Raw genomic sequence first — 20,030 nt, forward strand, 5'->3', positions numbered from 1 at the left:
CCAATCACAGCTCAGCTTCTATTTTGCTACAGGTAATTAACCTGAGCTCTGATTGGTTAATATAGGCAACAAAGACATTCTCAGTATAACAAAGCTAATATACTGTATGTTGTGAAATGCTTCTATTAGCTTAGTTTTTGCCTTTTAATAATTACATTTCTATCTATTTGTTTTGTGGTTTTTGTGTGCAGAATAAATTTTTGTTAACACATTCTATTTTGCTAACAGCAGTCATTAACCCGGGCGATGCCGGATAGTACAGCTAGTATATATATAAATTGCCAACAAGATATGTGCAAAGGTTTAAGTGCAAAGTACAAGAACAAAAGAAAAAAACGCCATATGTATGCATATACTCATATACAGCTCAAGATTAAATTGTGCACACCAAAGTAGTATACAGGGATTGGGGGATATATATACCTGTCTGTCCTGTGTTCCCAAGTACAGAGCTGATCGCAGGAGACAATGATAGCCGTCTCCAGCACCCGGCGGTGGGGAACAGCGCTAACTGTACAGCTGTTTCCCAGGAGCCGATACGTGTCACACTGATGACACACAGATGTCATCCGTGTGTCATCGGTGTGCTCGTGTGCGGGACATTTTGCTGCCTGTGCTGCAGTTAAAAAAACGGACATGTCAGCGTGTTTTGCCCACAGACACACGGTGCATGGAAACACACTGATGTGCACAGACCCATTCACATAGCTCCCAACCGTCCCTCATTGTGCGGGACTGTCCCGGTTTTGAGCCTTTGCCCTGCTGTCCACCACGGGACGCTCTGATCCCACAGACAGCAGGAGAAGAAACCGACATGCCCCCTTGTGTTCAGCCATGCCCCTTACCCTTCTCTATGCAGTGCAGTGTACGTATCAGCCGGTCATCCCTGCACCCACAGAGCCTTACACCACATATTGGCTGCTCTGTGCGCACAGGACCTGTGATGAGGTCACATGGGGAGGAGTCAGGGGTCACATGATTGGAACCTCTGTGGATTCCAGGACTCGGCTGTGCTGGTTGCTGGATGAGGTAAGTATGCTGCCTTGTGTAGGGACAGGAGGTGTTTACAGTGTGGATGTAGCAGAGCCGTGTGTGTGAGAGGTGTATGGAGCGAAGCCGTATGTGTATGAGGTGTACGGAGCGGAACCATGTGTGTGCGAGGTGTACGGAGCGGAGCTGTGTGTGTATGAGGTGTATGGAGCGGAGCCATGTGTTTATGAGGTGTATGGAGCGGAGCCGTGTGTGTATGAGGTGTATGGAGTGGAGCCGTGTGTGTATGAGGTGTATGGAGCGGAGCCGTGTTTGTATGAGGTGTATGGAGCAGAGCCGTGTGTGTATGAGGTGTATGGAGCGGAGCCGTGTGTGTATGAGGTGTATGGAGCGGAGCCATGTGTGTATGAGGTGTATGGAGCGGAGCTAAATGTGTACGAGGTGTACGGAGCGGAGCTGAATGTGTACGAGGTGTACGGAGCGGAGCTGAATGTGTACGAGGTGTATGGAGCGGAGTCGTGTGTGTATGAGGTGTATGGAGCAGAGCCGTGTGTGTATGAGGTGTACGGAGCGGAGCCGTGTGTGTATAAGGTGTATGGAGCAGAGCCGTGTGTGTATAAGGTGTATGGAGCAGAGCCGTGTGTGTATGAGGTGTACGGAGCGGAGTCATATGTGTATGAGGTGTACGGAGTGGAGTTGTGTGTGTATGAGGTGTACGGAGCGGAGCCGTGTGTGTACGAGGTGTATGGAGCAGAGCGCGTGTGTACGGAGCGGAGCCGTGTGTGCAAAGTGTACGGAGCGCAGCCGCGTGTGTAGGAGTAGCTATGTGTGGCCATTATACGGTACAAAGTATCATGTGCGGCCAATATACAGTATGGAGCATCATGTGTGGTCATTATACAGAATGGAGCATCATGTGCGGTCATTATACAGTATGGAGCATCATGTGTGGTCATTATACAGAATGGAGCATCATGTGCGGTCATTATACAGTATGGAGCATCATGTGGGGTCATTATACAGTATGGAGCATCATGTGCGGTCATTATACAGTATGGAGCATCAGGTTGGGCCATTATACAGTATGGAGCATCATGTGCAGCCAATATACAGTATGGAGCATCATGTGCAGTCATTATACAGTATGGAGCATCATGTGCGGCCATTATACAGTACGGAGCATCATGTGCGGTCATTATACAGTATGGAGCATCATGTGTGGTCATCATACAGTATGGAGCATCATGTGTGGCCATTATACAGTATGGAGCATCATGTGTGGCCATTATACAGTATTGAGCACTGTGTGGCCATATTTTTTTGTTTATAATTATTGTATATGAAACAGTGTGATCAGCAGTGCTAAATGGGTGTGGTTAGGACGTGGAAATGGGTATGACTAATTACGAATGGGTGTGGTCAGAGGTGTGGCCCAAAATTTGCCGCGGCGCGCGCTGCGCGCCGCAAACGTTGTCCCTCTTTCCCATCTTCAAAAGTTGGGAGGTATGCATTCAGTTGAATAGGTCTATGTGTGAAGTGTCTCTGGTAAGTGTGAAAACTATCACCACATGTACCAGAGACATGAACATCTGAAAGAGGTCAATATTGGGGGCTTTCCCAGATTGGGGACTTTCCAATGGGAATAATTAGCGGACAGCTCTGCATTGCTGCATTGCTTTCCTATGAGTAACCTATGCTGGACATGAATATGCTGCACAGACATGAAGGGGTTACTAATTCTTGGCTTAAGTCCCCTTTTTCTGCAGAGAGGGATCCAAGGAAAGCTTTCACTTTCGATTGATGTTCCCAGAAATCCATGCTTTCCAGTCTCCTGTCAGGCTGCAGGAGACCAGCAGCAGCTCAGTGCGCCAACTACCTACAGAAAAGTCGCAAGGGGATTTCCAAAGGACCTACTGACTGGTGGGTGTCGACATTGATATAACATGCTGGGAGAGTTGTACAAACCCATTGCTGCCTTCTGAGAGCCATGCACAGCAGGAAGGTCGCAGTGTGACTCCTCATCTACGACCAGGGTAGGTTTCTACAGCCAGTGATTGCAATATCTGCTCTATTCTTCCTTCACAAAACTCCATGGATAGGACTTTGTTCCCACCCTGCGGTTTCTGCCTTGTATGTTGTTTACACTTGTGAATTGTTTACAAATACAAAGTATCAAGAATCTGTTACATATAGAAACATTCTGTGTTTATGTTCTCTCTGTATTTGGGGGTCTGTTCTCCATATACTGTAATGGTTGGTTAATATTTATTGGGGGTGTCATGCAGACTTTTTTGCATTTTGACTGCTACTTTTATCTTTTTTTCTTATTGCTTTGCTTTTCCTTTGAGGAGTGTGCATGTTCTCAAATATTATTTTTTTTTGTTAACCTGTTACAGGAGTCATGATAATAAGTTCTTGAGAAGTTCTTGAGCAAACAGCCATCAAGCGTTCCATTTTTTTTTTGGGGGGGGGAGTACTTTTTTTGGGGGGTGTTTGTATTTTTGTGTAGGAATGAGCTCAGTATCGGTAACAAAGTGAAAGGTCCTTATCCTCTTTCATTTTTAACCCTCTATGGGTTGAAAAAAAACGGATCATTCGCAGACTGATGTTATTCAATGGGGCAGTGCAGATGTGCAATTTTTTTTTATTTTTATCAATGACGGAATCTGCCTGTGAAAAAAATGCTCGTTTTTTTTTTCCCATAAATTAGATGAAACACGTCTATTCAAGTCTAAAAAAAAAAAAATAATAATAATTAAAAAAAGTAGGATATAGCATCCGATTTTTATGGATACTTTGCAGTTCTGTAACATAGGAAACTGTAAATGGTTAATAGCTGCTAGTAAAAAAAAAAAAAAAAAAGTGTAAATAGATGACAAGCGAGAAAAAAAAAAATCATCCAAGTTCTCTGTTTTTTTTTTTTTTAATAGGCTCGTGTGAACCCGGATTAGGGCACATGGCAGGACGAGACTGTTATATGGGAAGCTAGTTCATCTGAGTGATGAATGACAGCGGTGCACTGCCTGGTACAGTTAGGATGCTGCTATCACAGCTGGGTCTTTTGACCCCCTTGGAGAGATTATCTGGCCAATTAAAATTATACTTAAAAGGGCACAGACTGGCCAACATAGAGTCCGTTCCATCACTTACTCTATTCCTGCTGGCCTTTGTTCCCTAGTCCCAACCCAAAGGCCGGCGTCACACTAGGCGTAAGACAATACGGTCCGTTTTTTACGGCTGTAATACTGCCGTAATATGCAGAAATGTTCCCAAAATAGTGATCCGTATGTCATCCGTAGGCAGGGTGTGTCAGCGTATTTTGCGCATGGCATCCTCCGTATGTAATCCGTATGGCATCCGTACTGCGAGATTTTTGCGCAGGCTTGCAAAACCGACATCTAATGGATTTTTCGGCTCAAATGTTCATTAAAACATATATACAGTCTATATATATATATATATATATATATATATATATCATTGAGATATATACTGTATTTATATTTAATTCAGCGCTAGATATCCTAAAAGCCGGTAATTCAATTGCCGGCTTTTCATTTCTCCTTCACAAACCCGACAGGATATGAGACATGGTTTACATACAGTAAACCATCTCATATCCCTTTTTTTTTTGCATATTCCACACTACTAATGTTAGTAGTGAGTATGTGCAAAATTTGGGCGCTGCAGCTTGTAAAATAAAGGGTTAAATTGCGGAAAAAATTGGCGTGGGCTCCCGCGCAATTTTCTCCGCCAGAGTGGTAAAGCCAGTGACTGAGGGCAGATATTAATAGCCAGGAGAGGGTCCATGGTTATTGGCCCCCCCGTGGCTACAAACATCTGCCCCCAGCCACCCCAGAAAAGGCACATCTGGAAGATGCGCCTATTCTGGCACTTGGCCTCTCTCTTCCCACTCCCGTGTAGCGGTGGGATATGGGGTAATGAAGGGTTAATGTCACCTTGATATTGTAAGGTGACATTAAGCCAGATTAATAATGGAGAGGCGTCAATTATGACACCTATCCATTATTAATCCAATAGTACGAAATGGTTAATAAAACACACACACATTATTTAAAAGTATTTTATTACGAAATGGTTAATAAAACACACACACATTATTTAAAAGTATTTTAATGAAATAAAGACACATGGTGTTGTAATGTTTTATTATACTGGTAATCCACCTGAAGACCCTTGTCACCTGAAATAAAGTAAAAAAAACAAACAACAATATTCCATACCTTCCGTCGTTCCGTCAGTCCCATGATGTAAATCCATCTGAAGGGGTTACTGTCACCGGCTTTACCACTCTGGCGGAGAAAATTGTGCGGGAGCCCATGCCAATTTTTTTCCGAGATTTAACCCTTTATTTTACAAGCTACAGCGCCCACATTTTGCACATACACACTACTAACATTAGTAGTGTGGAATATGCAAAAAAAAAAAAGGGATATGAGATGGTTTACTGTATGTAAACCATGTCTCACATCCTGTCGGGTTTGTGAAGGAGAAATGAAAAGCCGGCAATTGAATTACCGGCTTTTCTATAGAACACCGCTGCGTATTTCTCGCAAGTCACACTGCTGGTCCGTGTGTAATCCGTATTTTTCTCGCCCTCATAGACTTTCATTGGCGATTTTTTTGAGCAATACAGTGACAAACGCAGCATGCTGCGATTTTCTACGGCCGTAGAACACCGTATAATACGGATCCGTAAAATACGGCTGACAGGAGCTGGGCCATAGAGAATCGTTGGGCCGTGTGTTATGCGTATTTTACGGATGTATTTTCTGCGCTCATACGTCCGTAAAACTCGCTAGTGTGACGCCGGCCAAACACAAAGGAAATACCTGCTAAGCCAATCACTGACTGTTGGTGACCACCGCTGCAGTTAGTTATTGGCTTAGGCTACTTTCACACTAGCGTCGTGCACTGCACGTCGCAATGCGTCGTTTTGTAGAAAAAACGCATCCTGCAAAATTGCTTGCAGGATGCGTTTTTTCTCCATAGACTTACATTACCGACGCAGTGCGACGGATTGCCATTGCGTCGCACTGTCGGCACAAAAAAAGTTACATGTAACGTTTTTTTGGTGCGTTGTGTCCGCCATTTCCGACCGCGCATGCGAGGCCGGAACTCCGCCCCCGCCTCCCCAGACATCACAATGGGGCAGCGGATACGTTGTAAAACTGCATCCGCTGCCACCGTTGTGTTTTCTACTCACAGTGTGCGTCGGTACGTCGCATTGCGACGTGCGTCGTACGACGCTAGTGTGAAAGTGGCCTAAGTTGACATTGTTTTTTGGGAATTGTTTTTGCGGTGTACATTTTGTGGTAAAAATGACCACTCAATATGATTCTCCTCAATACAATTATGACAATACCAAACATGTCCATTTTTTATTATTATTTTAGTAAAAAAAAAATCAGTTTGCAAACAAATTTTTTGGGGGGTTTTGTTGCCATATTCTGAGATCATAACATTTTTATTTTTTAGCCAATGGAGTTGCGTGATAGCTTATTTTTTGCGGGGTGAGACAATGTTTTCCTTAGTACTGTTTTGGGATAGATGTGACTTTTTGATCGCTTGTTACAGCCTTTTTGAGGAATTACGGTGACCAAAAAAAGTCATTTTACCAATCACATTAACTCTTTATATTTTGATAGATCGGACTTTTCTGAACTTGGTGATACCACATATGTGTATTTTTTTTACATTTTTTTAATATCCTTATTTTAAATGGGGGGAACATGGGTTGATTTGAACTTTTATTTTTTTATGTATTTAATTTTTTTACCTTCAATTGTATGTGATCTTCTGATCGCTTGTGCTATATGCTATGGCATCGCTGCATTTAGCAGAACCCACGGTCTCCTTTTGAAGCTCGGCCACAGACAGGGCTTCAAAGGAGCTCCATAATGACAAGCACAGGGGTCTTCAGCTGAGCCTTGACAACCCATCGGCGACACGCGATCATGCGTTAGAAATGTTGGAACTTTTTGGATACAGTAAATGTTTCCCTTTCGGCAACCGTATTAACCCTCTGAATATAAACCAGTCTCCAAATTCCATATTAAATACTGTTTCACAAGGATATTTGACAAGCCTCAACCTGCCCAAATTAAATTCCACTTTTAGCACCACTCCCTTTACAATATTGATAAAAAAGTGTGCTTATCTATATGTCAAACTTTGGTTCACTGCACAGTAACAATTGATTTTTCCTTTAAAGGGCTTATCTGGGACTTTGCTAATATTTTTCTATGGGGCTAAGAAATTACTGGCAGATACTTGCTAAGTGCCCCGTACTGCCCGGTACTGATCTCTGCCAGCTAAGGGTGGTCATGGATTACTCCTGCCGACTATTCAGTGACATCACATCTGCAGAGCAGCTCTGCCTCATCCGCTCTGCTCTGTTAATGAGGCGTCACTGCCAGTATTATGCTGATTGACAGACAGCTCCCCGCAGACTAACTGCAGGGAGCCAGATATCAATCAGCATGACTTCGGCAGAGAAGATCAGAAGATGAAGAGCTTCTCTTCCTATGACGTCATAGGAAGCAAAAAATTCTAGCGTGAGCACGTCATGACTGGTCCGAGCTGGCGGAGGACGGCATCGGGCAGAACCGTTAGGTAGATAGCAGATAAACCTAAGATAGAAACAAAATGAGTATATACCCTGCTGTAAGTCAGTAAAAAAACAATAGTGCATATAAAGAACAGGGTACTTAGTAAACACTGTTTTTAATAAAACAGTATATAATAAAATAAAAAGCCATCCCACCATGACAAGGTGTACCCACATCAGGATGGTCCTATTCTAATATTAATATTATATCTAGGTAGGCAGCAGCTACCTGCCTGTAAAATCTTATCAACGTAGCAAAAAAAATACGCAAAGTATTGGATAACCCCGTTAAAATACAGCAAAAGCAGGTCTTGAAATGCATAAGGAATACATATAGAAAGCATACCGGAAAATTGTATATAACCATTTTATTTGCTTAATCCAGAATACTCCTTTAAGGTGTAGCCACCTTGTTCTGCAGAGACTATGTGTGAACACTGCCTAAATATTTTTTTCCTAATAAGTAGAGATGGACGAATTAATTCAAGTGAAATTGGATTTTTTCAAAAATTTGTATGTGAATTTTTTGGATTTTGCACCATGTGAATTCGGCAAAATGGCGGCTGCTGAACTTGAGGGCTCGTAAGAGGTTTAAAGAAAAAAAATAATACTCGCCTCTCCGGATACCTACGTTGTTCGCTCTCTCCCATGCTGTCCTGGGCGCCTCTTCTTACTGTTGCCGCACTCTTCATCTTCACGCATGGCTGCGACTTTCGGCCGCAACTCGGTCTACGACGACTATGCCAGGAGGCCCAGCCTCTTGACGTCATGATGTTGCCATGACCTTACAATGCGCATGCAATGAGATGTCCCGAGCCTAGTTGCAGTCCATGAAGATGCAGTGGTAAGAAGATGTGCCAAGGACAGTACGCGGGCAGTGAATAGTGGAGGTGAGTAGTGGTAGTTTTTTCTACATCTTGGGTTTATTATTCCCTGCCGTCTCTCCATAATAAGAGACAATGAAAAATTAATTAGTTGCAAATCTAATTTCCGGGTAAAATTTGGGCAATTTGAAGACTTTGAATCTCGTCAATGTTAGAAAATTGATATAATCTCTATGTATTGTCAAAAGGACCATCATCATCTGCTTAAAATTAAAAGATATAAAGCAAATATGTGGAAGGCTAGTATCATCTCAAGATCGAAACGAGGACCATTCGGCTTCTCTTCCCTCCTTCCGTTTTGACCACTCTTGGATTAGTAAAGATGAAGGAGAGGCAGCACTGCAAAAACAGAGAAAACCAAATACACTGTAATCCAAAAATTGATGTGATGTTTTGGTTATATAGAATCATGGCTGAGAAAAGCTACAATGGAGGCGAAATATTGCATCACTTTTTTGCATTACAATCTATTGTTTTCTTCAACAAATTTGGAGTTCTATTTCCCGTTTTTGTTCATTATTGCATTATTTCGGCAAAGAGGGGATGGTTGGGGGGGGGGGGGGGCGTGTCATTGCATCATTAATCTCCTTGGGGTTATCCACCCTCTTATTACACTGGAAGCCTTTAGTGCTGTTCTTAGAAAGTATTCTGTATGCAAATTGTCTCTTCAGAGAGGAAGAGGAATAGAACTCTAGCGCCACCTATTGGAAGCAGCGATCCTACAAGTCAATATTAACCCTTTAACAAGCCTTGCAATATGGCATAGGATAAAAGCCAAACCAGAATCTCAATTTTCAGCCACTTGTTTCGGGGTGTTGCCCCTCATTAGTGCTAAGTATGAGATCTGATTTGGCTAGTTGAGAGGCTTAAGACTGGGATCTAGGTAGTGCTAGAGTTCAATTCCTCTTCCTTTTTGAAGAGGCAATTTGCATAATTAATTTCACGAAGGAGCATGCATGGCATTTAAGTCTCCCCACTCTGACATGAAAGGCCTGGCTTGTCTCTCTCCACAATGAGAAACCTTACCCCTTAGATCATAGAATGTGTTCTTCACACTCTTGGAAGAGGTCTAGACATAAAACAGATATATTAAGTGTTATACATCATGCAGATAAGGCCCTTGGGTACATAACATATTTATTCTATGTTCAGTTTGTCCACTCTATAATGTGTGTGTAATATCTAGAAATACATGCTAATTATGGTCAAAGCATTTAATTGGGAGTTGGAGGACAAAAATTGTCCTTTTGGCCTCTGACTCTCCAGAATACATCAGTATGGAAGATGATAGACCATGTTCAATGGCTCTCATAAAAGCCTGTGGGCGGCATGTATAGTATTTGTGAAGCTTATACCTTGGGAAACTCTAGTGACATCACTGCCCATATATGGGCACAGTGATCACCGGAACTTTCCTGTGCGGGGGTCTGTATGCAGAGACAGTGAAGCTCACATGGTGTCAAGAATTTGTCTTCCCTCTTCGTAAAGAAGAGAGGACAACAAGTGCAATAGTATTTAGCCGGTAAGCAAGTGAAAGGTGAAGGGACAGGTACCTGCCCACCTTTTGGAGTTGTATAGCCCACAACTGAGGAATCAAGGCTGCAGCACCATCAGGACAGGGAAGTCTGCCGTGGATAGGGCATATGAGTGATGATCGGCGCTGCTGATGAGATATTCCCTGTAAAAGTCCAGAGGACGTCATTTTAGAAGATCAGTGCAGTTTATTCTCGTTTTGAAGTTGGACCAACTTCTTCATCAGGAGAACCAGAATAATCACCAAGGTTATTATGGACTCCTGATGAAAAGCACTTGTTCTGCCCTCTTCATGGCACAACCATCTACTAATGTCATATAAAAGAAAGAGAAAGCATAAAATAAATACTTCTTCTGTCGTCCCCTGGTGTGTGCGGGCTGGTGTCCAAAAAAGGGGCAACTTTTGTGTTAGCAGCCACTGTCCAGGCTCAGGTTTTACCCTGGGTTTGTGGAGTTATCGTAGTTAACAGAGTCGGAGATTCCCATCTCTGAAACCTGATGCTTTGACTGGAGTTTTACCCCCCTGGCAAGCTGCTTACATAACTGTACATGTATGGACAGCCGTCAGATGAGTCCAATATCACAGAAAAGTAGTAAAATAAATAGCGGCAAGTACAGTAGTGGATACAGCATGGAAATCAGCAGCAAATATAGCAGGAAAGAAGGTGACGGATGTGTAAGTAGGGGATGAGCGGCATTAAAAAGCAGGAGAGGTAAAGGGGATAGGGCACTTACATTCTGGGATATTATAATAAAAATCTTTTTTTTTTTATATAGCGCCAACATATTCTGCAGCGTATTACAGTTTGCACACATTATCTGAAGTGGAGGCATGAGAAGCTGATGTGTTTCATAGTAAAGTCACAAGAAAAATATATCTGTGTATCTGTGTTAGAAAAGAGATAAAAAAATAATAATACAAAAGAAGAGTCCTGAGCATTGAGTAGGCATGAGTGGACCCTTGGAAATTCGAGTTCTGGCTGAGCAGACCCTTGGAAGTTCGAGTTCTGGTTGAGCAGATCCTTGGAAGTTCGAGTTCTGGTTGAGCGTACCTTTGGAAGTTCGAGTTCTGGTACCCGACCTGAACTTTATCTCTAACCTCCTCTTTCGGCCTCTCGCAGCATACTAACTCCTCAACTCATGAAGATGGAAACTCCCTTGACTTGGTTTTCTCCCGGCTTTTCTCAGTGGATGATTTCACAAACTCCCCTCTCCCGCTCTCTGACCGCAACCTTCTTTCATTCTCTATCAAGAACTGCCGTCCCGCTCAGGTCACCCCCACTTTCCACACTTATAGAAACATACAGGTCATTAACACCCAGAAACTTATGAAGAACTTGCAGTCCTCATTGGCCCCTATCTCCTCATTCTCATGTCCTGATCCTGCACTGAAGCATTACAATGAAACCCTGCAAAGTGCCCTGGATGAAGCTGCACCTCCTATATGTAGAACAACATGGCACAGATGGGGACAACCATGGCACGCGCTGCAAACACTTTTCCTACAGCGGTGCCATGTGCGCCAAACGCCTGTGGAGAAAATCTACCTGAAGATTTCATCCATTATAAGTTTATGCTTAAAACATAAAACTCTGTCCTTCACCTCTTCAAACAAACCTATTTCAACACGCTCATCACCTCACTGTCCAATAACCCTAATCGTCTCTTTGACACTTTTCATTCCCTACTCAACCCAAGAGTGCAGGCCCCAACCACGGATCTCCATGCTGACGATCTGGCCAATTATTTCAAAGAAAAAATTGACCATATCCAACAGGAAATTATCTCCCAATCTCCTCATATCATGCATTACCCTCCCTCCCCCACTGCATCTAGCTCACTCTCTGACTTTGAACCAGTCACAGAAGAAGAAGTAATCAGGCTCCTTGCATCTTCTCGCCCGACCACTTGCACCAGTAACCCCATTCCATCACATTTCCTACAGTCCATTTCCCCTGCTGTCTTCTCTCACCAAACAAAAATATTCAACCTCTCTTTCTCTTGTATTTTTCCCTCATTTAAGCATGTCATCATACATCCATTACTTAAACCATCCCTCGACCAAAACTGTGCCGCTATCTATAGACCTGTTTCCAATCTTCCCTTCATCTCTAAACTCCTCGAATGCCTGGTCCACTCCCATCTTATCCACTATCTCTCAGATAACTCTCTTCTCGACCCTCTTCAATCCGGTTTCCGCTCTTTACACTCTACTGAAACTGTCCTCACTAAAGTCTCTAATGATTTACTATCAGCTAAATCTAATGGTCACTACTCCATGCTAATTCTCTTGGATCTCTCCGCAGCATTCAACACTGTGGATCATCAGCTCCTCCTCACTATGTTCCGCTCCATCGGCCTTAAGGACACTGTTCTCTCCTGGTTCTCCTATCTGATCGCTCCTTCACTGTTTCTTTTGCTGGTTCCTCCTCCTCTCATCTTCCCCTTACTGTTGGGGTTCCTCGAGTATCAGTCCTAGGCTGTTGTGAATTCCGTTCTCGAACTCCCTCCTGTGGTCATGAATGGTACTTCAGCGAGTTCTGTCCGTGGACTCCCTCTGGTGGCTGTGAGTGGAACTGCTGGTTCTGAGGTTGCCTCCTCAGCTGCCCTCGTTTGCGGCTAGGTTGGCTTCTCTATTTAACTCCACTCAGATTGTTACTCCATGCCAGCTGTCAATGTATTAGTACTGGTTCAGATCTCTCTCGGATCTTTCTGATGACCTGTCTACTCCAGCAGAAGCTAAGTCCCTGCTAGTTCATTTGTTGTTCATTGTGTACTGAATATATTTCTTAGTACTTGCTAAGTTCTGTCCAGCTTGCTAACATGATATTGCCTTGCTAGCTGGAAGCTCTGGGGTGCAGAGTGGCACCTCCACACCGTGAGTCGGTGCGGGGGTCTTTTTGCACACTCTGCGTGGCTTTTTGTAGTTTTTTGTGCTGACCGCATAGATCCCTTTCCTATCCTCAGTCTATTTAGTAAAGTCTGGCCTCCTTTGCTGAAACCTGTTTCATCCCTGTGTTTGTGACTTTCCTCTTAACTCAGTTAATATATGTGGGGGGCTGCCTTTACCTTTGGGGAATTTCTCTGAGGCAAGGTAAGGCTTTATTTCCTATCTTTAGGGGTAGTTAGCTCTTAGGCTGTGAAGAGGCGTCTAGTGAGAGTTAGGTACGCTCCACAGCTATTTCTAGTGTGTGTGTTATAGGATTAGGATTGCGGTCAGCAGAGTTCCCACTTCCCAGAGCTTGTCCTGTCTTCTAGTTTAACCATCAGGTCATTCCAGGTGCACCTAACCACCAGGTCCATTAACAGTACAGCTGGCCAACAAAGTGTTAATGCATCTCAATAGAGGGATGAGAAGTTCTGAGACCATTTTTTTTTCTCTGCAGTGTGTTTTGTCTTTCTTTTCCCCTTAACCTCTGGGTGGTTCAGGACTCAGGTGTAGATATGGACATTCAAGGTCTGTCCTCTTGTGTTGATCAACTCACTGCAAGGGTACAAAGCATTCAAGATTATGTAGTTCAGAATCCTATGTTAGAGCCTAGAATTCCAATTCCTGATTTGTTTTCTGGAGATAGATCTAAATTTCTGAATTTCAAAAATAATTGTAGACTGTTTCTTGCTTTGAAACCCCGCTCCTCTGGTGACCCCATTCAGCAAGTAAAAATCATTATTTCTTTGTTACGTGGCGACCCTCAAGACTGGGCATTCTCCCTTGCGCCAGGAGATCCTGCATTGCTTAATGTAGATGCGTTTTTTCTGGCGCTTGGATTGCTTTATGACGAACCTAACTCTGTGGATCAGGCAGAGAAAATCTTGCTGGCTTTGTGTCAGGGTCAGGATGAAGCGGAGGTATATTGCCAGAAGTTTAGAAAGTGGTCTGTGCTTACTCAATGGAATGAGTGTGCCCTTGCAGCAATTTTCAGAAAAGGTCTTTCTGAAGCTCTTAAGGATGTTATGGTGGGGTTTCCCACGCCTGCTGGTCTGAATGAATCAATGTCCTTGGCCATTCAGATCGATCGGCGCTTGCGTGAACGCAAGGTTGTGCGCCATTTGGCGGTATCCTCTGAGCAGAGGCCTGAGCCTATGCAATGTGATAGGACTTTGACCAGAGCTGAACGGCAAGAACACAGACGTCAGAATGGGCTGTGTTTTTACTGTGGTGACTCCACTCATGCTATCTCTGATTGTCCTAAGCGCACTAAGCGGTTCGCTAGGTCTGTCACCATTGGTACTGTACAGCCTAAATTTATTTTGTCCGTTACTCTGATTTGCTCTTTGTCGTCCTACTCTGTTATGGCATTTGTGGACTCAGGCGCTGCCCTGAATTTGATGGACTTGGAGTTTGCCAGGCGCTGTGGTTTTTTCTTGGAGCCCTTGCAGTATCCTATTCCATTAAGGGGAATTGATGCTACGCCGAAGTACCATTCATGACCACAGGAGGGAGTTCGAGAACGGAATTCACAACACTAGGCCCCCTCCTCTTCTCTTTCCCTATTGGACAATCAGTAGATTTGGTTTCCAGTACCATCTCTATGCTGATGACACCCAATTATACACTTCTGCTCCTGATATCACGCCGACCTTTTTAGAAAACACCAGTGATTGTCTTACCACTGTCTCTAACATCATGTCCTCCGTCTATCTGAAACTGAACCTGTCAAAAACTGAACTCCTCGTGTTCTCTCCCTCTACTAACCTACCTTTGCCTGACATTGCCATCTCCGTGTGTGGTTCCTCCATTACTCCCAAGCAACATGCCTGCTGCCTTGGGGTCATACTTGATTCTGAGCTTTCATTCACCCCCCACATCCGATCACTGGCTCGCTCTTGTTATCTGCACCTCAAAAACATTTCTAGACTTCTACCTTTTCTTAATTTCGACTGCAAAAACTCTTACTGTTTCTCTTATTCATTCTTTTCTGGATTAATGTAACTCTCTACTAATCTGCCTCCCTCTTACCAAGCTCTCCCCTCTCCAATCTGTACTGAATGCTGCAGCCAGGATCATATTCCTCACCAACTGTTATTCCAATGCCTCTACCCTGTGCCAGTCATTACACTGGTTACCCATCCACTCCAGAATCCAGTACTAACTTATTACCCTCATCCACAAAGCGCTCCATGGCTCAGCACCACCCTACATCTCCTCCCTGGTCTCAGCCTACCACCCTACCCGTGCCCTCCGCTCCGCTAATGACCTGAAGTTAGCATCCTCAAAAATCAGAACCTCCCACTCCTGTCCCAATTCTTTGGAATGCACTACCCAGGTTAATACTTTTAATTCCCAATCCCCACAGTTTTAAGCGTGCCCTAAAAATGCATTTGTTCAGACTGGCCTACCGCCTCAACGCATTAACCTAACTATCCCTGTGTGGCCCATTCAAAAAACTTTAACTATAATCAGGTTCCTCACATCATGTTCTCATACACTTCATGCAGTTAATATCCCTCTGTGTCTGTACTGCTACATACTTAGGCTGATAACTGGGTCATGCAGCGTTACATGAACACCCGATTCTTACCCTATGGCTGGTCCGAACAACGAAAGTAATTGTTACCATCCACCTATCGTGTCTCCCCTTTTCCCCCATAGATTTTAAGCTTGCGAGCAGGGCCCTCACTCCTCTTGGTATCTGTTTTGATCTGTGTTTATTGTTATGCTGTAATGTCTATTGTCTGTACAAATCCCCTCTATAATGTAAAGTGCTGCGGAATATGTTGGCGCTATTTAAATAAAAATTATTATTATTCCAAAGTTCGGTTTGGCTACCAGAACCCAAACCTGATCGAAAAGAATGGGGACCCGAACATTTCAGCTGGAAAATTCTCTCTCTCTCGCCCCTTTTAGTGGCTGAGATGGTGATGACAAATAGGTGTCACTTTTTAGTTTAAGGCTATGTGCACACTTTGCGGATTGGGGTGCAGAATTTTCTGCACAAAATCCGCATCTCCTGGCAGAAAACGCAGGTGCAGATTTGACGCTTTTTTAATTCAGATTTTGTGCATTTTTGTTGCGGACTTTGTGCAGGTTTTCTGCATTTTTTACCCCTGCGGATTTCTATAATTGAAGGGTGCAGAAACGCTGCAGACCCGCACAAAAGAAATGAAATGCTACTTCTTTTGATCCGCAGCGTTTTTCAGGTGGAATTTTCCGCACCATTAGCACAGCATTTTTTTTCCTATTGATTTACATTGTACTGTAAATCACTTTGCGGATCTGCAGCGTTTCTGCACGGAAAAAAACGCTGCGGATCCGCACTAAATCTGCATCGTGTGCACATAGCCTAAAGGTGTCTAGCGTTGAGGATTTCCCTTTTGTGTTATTTTTTTTATTATAGCAAAGTCATAAATTCCTCCTTCTGCTTCATTTCACTTTTAATTGGATTTGTCATTGCCAGTGAACCACCCTCTTTTTTTTGTAAAGCGCGCAGTGACTTGGCTAAAATTCCAGGCTTATAGCAAAGAAGCTGGAAATGCAAGACGATGGCTGTACGCCTGGTGGAGAGTCACCTCGAGAGGTAGCGGTGAGGTATTTTTTGTTTTTTACTTCTTACATTTATTATACTTTGAGGTCCGGAGAGATGTCAGAGCGTTATAAGGAATACTCATTTTGCAGCACATATATTTAATTATTTACACTTTTTGGGAAAATTTGGCAATGTTGGCGACTTCGAATCCCAAACGATCTGATCATCACTAATTGCTAATCCCAAGAGACTTCATATATTAAAAAATAGCTTATTTCCCACTATGCCAGTTGGGTCTACAAGGTCCCTATACTTACTCTACCCTACTCGTCTAATAGTTGGAGGTAAAGAGATAGGGAAATCGTTAAAAAAAAATGCAAGTCTAGTAGTTTACAAGACCAGGGATCTTCAACTAGCAGATCGCAAACTATATCCAGATGGGGACATCATCAGTGTCTGTCTCTGCCGGCATAACCACTGCAGAGTTCACAAGAGTGATGCATGGCAAGTATACCGGTACTAGGCACCTGGATATTAATGGGAATGTGCCATCAGAAAGTGACCTAATGCTTAAGTCAGGTGCAAGTCCAGTATAAGATCACAGGCTCGGAGTAACTAATCTATGGATTTATTGATTAACTCTAAAATTGACCTCTTTTTTTTCTCCTTGAACAGTAGCTCAATCCATTATTACTTAAGATTACATTCAATCAATTAGTTTGATAAGTTTGACTGAATGAGCAGACCTCACTTGACCTGGTTGACTAAATGCATTACAGAGGACTTCTCATCTCTCCTGACATTATATGTCCTATTAAAGGTGCCCCTGTGTAAGAACAATAGATGGGCCCTTTGCTGCCCAATATGGGCCCTTTGTAACCCAATATGAGCCCTTTGCTGCCCAATAAGGGCCCTTTGCTGCCCAATATGGGCCCTTTGCTGCCCAATATGGGTCCTTTGCTGCCCTATAGCTCATCCTAATGCACAATTTCACCTACTTTGGAGGTGGTAGTGGCCTCCTTACCTCCTGGAACCCCGGTGAGGCTGCTCTGGTTGCATCAATGATATGTCCGCCCCTGGCAACATTCATGAAGAACAGATCCAAGTCTGATAAATGCTAAATGTAGAAATTCCAAGGATCCTGTATACCCACAGCCTCCCGTCTATGTAGTTCAGGAATGTTGGCTTTAGTCCTAATACCGTTCATAGCTTAACGAAACATATAATATCGTATCACTAGTTCAATAACTGTTTCTTACTGCAACCAATGTTTTGATCTAAAACAAAATTCTTGGCGCTTAGTGACAAAATAGTTGAGTGTCTTAACAACGTGTATAATGGCGTGAGATTGAAAGGTTTGTAAAAGTAAAAAAGAAACACAATTTCATGATACTCTGTCTGGAGATGTGTATGCCATGTGTCTATATGGGCCACCCAGTGGTTGCGTTGTGAACTGCAGCCTATTTGATAGGTTGTGAGAGCGTATTCAATTTTTTTTTCAGCGAAAGATTGGAGATCTATACTAAATCAAAGACATTTAAAGGAGGACAATATGATAAGTTTTTGGGGTTTTGTTTTACTCTACAATAAGTTTGCCATAATTCCAGCCTCCCAATAAAGGATACGTGGATCTGGGAATATTATGTGTCATAATAATAAAGAAAGCAGTAATAATACATGATGCCCGATATGTGATATCTTCTAAAATTATCCCCCAAAAAGTAATATATTTACATGACATAAGGGCCCACATTTTTTTTTGTATAGGGTAAAGACTAGAAAAACATGACTGTTTTCTTTAAAAACCGCTATGGGTAATGTCTGCTCATCTCTATTGGAGAGAATGTAGCTGGGCCGCAATACAACATATGACCTGTGGACAGGTGTGGCGCTGTTTTGGGGAGAAACCATCAAGATTTAGGGGTTTCCCATCAGTTTCTATTACGTTTTGCAGTTATCTCATGCTCTCAATGGCACTGTGTTATTCTTTCCACAAGATATGGTGGCATTGGTGCAGTCCTGGTGATGCCACTGGTTAAACAGGCAAAGCAGTCTTACAATTTGCACAACTCGTTGACTCTACCGTTGCGAGTCATGGGGATTGAAGAGGTATTCCTCAGATCCCGTTAGTGACTGAAAAGGAGCTATATCCAAAATCATTAAAAATTGGAAATAGGATTACTTTTGTAACTGGACCAATTTTTAACTCCAACATCCCAAAATATGTTATCGTCATTCTCTGTTTCCTTTTTTTTTTTTTATCTTGAACTCATCCTCCAGTACGAATTGCTCCATATTTGAGTATACGCACTGTATCGTTCCTATAATTGCTGTTCTCCTATTCAATGTCTCCTTGTGTAGTTTCCTCCATCTTCTCGGCACAAGTTGAGCATACGAAGTGTAGAAAAAGTTTGATTAGAATAGACTGAACATGCGCAGAGAAGCCACAACATGTGCATGGTCTACTGAAAATTGTCTACTGAACAAAGTAGACTGAAAATGAGCAGTGAAGACCGATCATGTGCATAGTGGACTGAGATAGCACAGAGTGGTCCACATAGCATATTGCGCATGCACAAGGTTAACCAAACAATCACAGGCTAGACTAAGCATGCAAAGAATAGACTGAGCATGCACAGAGTGAATCGATCATTTGCAGAGTAGATTGAGCATGTGCAAATTTAGACTGAAAATGTGCAATGAAGACCAAACCGGTGTATGGTAGACTGGTCCGAAGAGTGGTCCACGTAGAAGACTGCGCATGCACAGAGCAGAGTGTTTCGAAGAGTGGTCCACAAAGTGGACTGAGTATGTGCAGAATAGACCAAGCATTCGCAGAGATGAGCATTTAAAAAATAGACTGAGCATGCAGAGAATAGACTGAGCATCTGAAGAACAGTAGCCTGAGATTGTGCAGAGTGGTCTGAAGATTGGTCCATGTAGAACACTGAGCATGCACAGAGTAAACCAAACATTCATAGAGTAGACTGAGCACGCACCGAGTGGATCAATCATTTGCTGAGTAGATTGAGCATGCGCAAAGTAGACTGAAAATGTGCAGTGAAGACAAAACCGGTGCATAGTAGACTGAGATTGCACACATTGGTCCGAAGAGTGGTCCACGTAGCAGACTGCGCATGCACAGAGCCGAATGTTTCAAAGAGTGGTCTACAAAGTGGACTGAGCATGTGCAGAATAGACCAAGCATTCGCAGAGTAGACAGAACAGCTGAAGAAGAAACTGAGCATGCGGAGTGGATCGATTATTTGTAGAGTAGACTGAGCATGCGCAAAGTAGACTGAAAATGTGCAGTGAAAGCTGGTCATGTACATAGTAGACTGAGCATGCACAGAGTGGTCCGAATAGTAACATCGCACTATAAGGTCTTCAGGAGGGTGTTTCTTTTCTTTCCGCACTCTTACACGAGCTCCATTCACAAGAATCACCTATGTAAAATATAATAAATTAAGACTGTTTGTGCATATTTATAGATTAAGCTCTATTAACCCCTTCCCGACCTGTGAC

General features: G+C 43.1%; 1 protein-coding gene across 1 annotated transcript in view; it reads left to right on the forward strand.

Moving 5' to 3' along the window:
- Window positions 1-7,602: 7,602 nt before the first annotated feature.
- FLT3LG (fms related receptor tyrosine kinase 3 ligand) overlaps window positions 7,603-20,030 on the forward strand; it is a 107,917-nt gene continuing 95,489 nt past the window's right edge. The window contains exon 1 of the mRNA XM_077259648.1: window positions 7,603-7,626. The gene's annotated coding sequence lies outside the window, so the exon portion shown is untranslated. The remainder of the gene's footprint in view (window positions 7,627-20,030) is intronic.

The sequence above is a fragment of the Ranitomeya variabilis genome, chromosome 4 (assembly GCF_051348905.1).
Source record: "Ranitomeya variabilis isolate aRanVar5 chromosome 4, aRanVar5.hap1, whole genome shotgun sequence".
NCBI lineage: Eukaryota > Metazoa > Chordata > Amphibia > Anura > Dendrobatidae > Ranitomeya > Ranitomeya variabilis.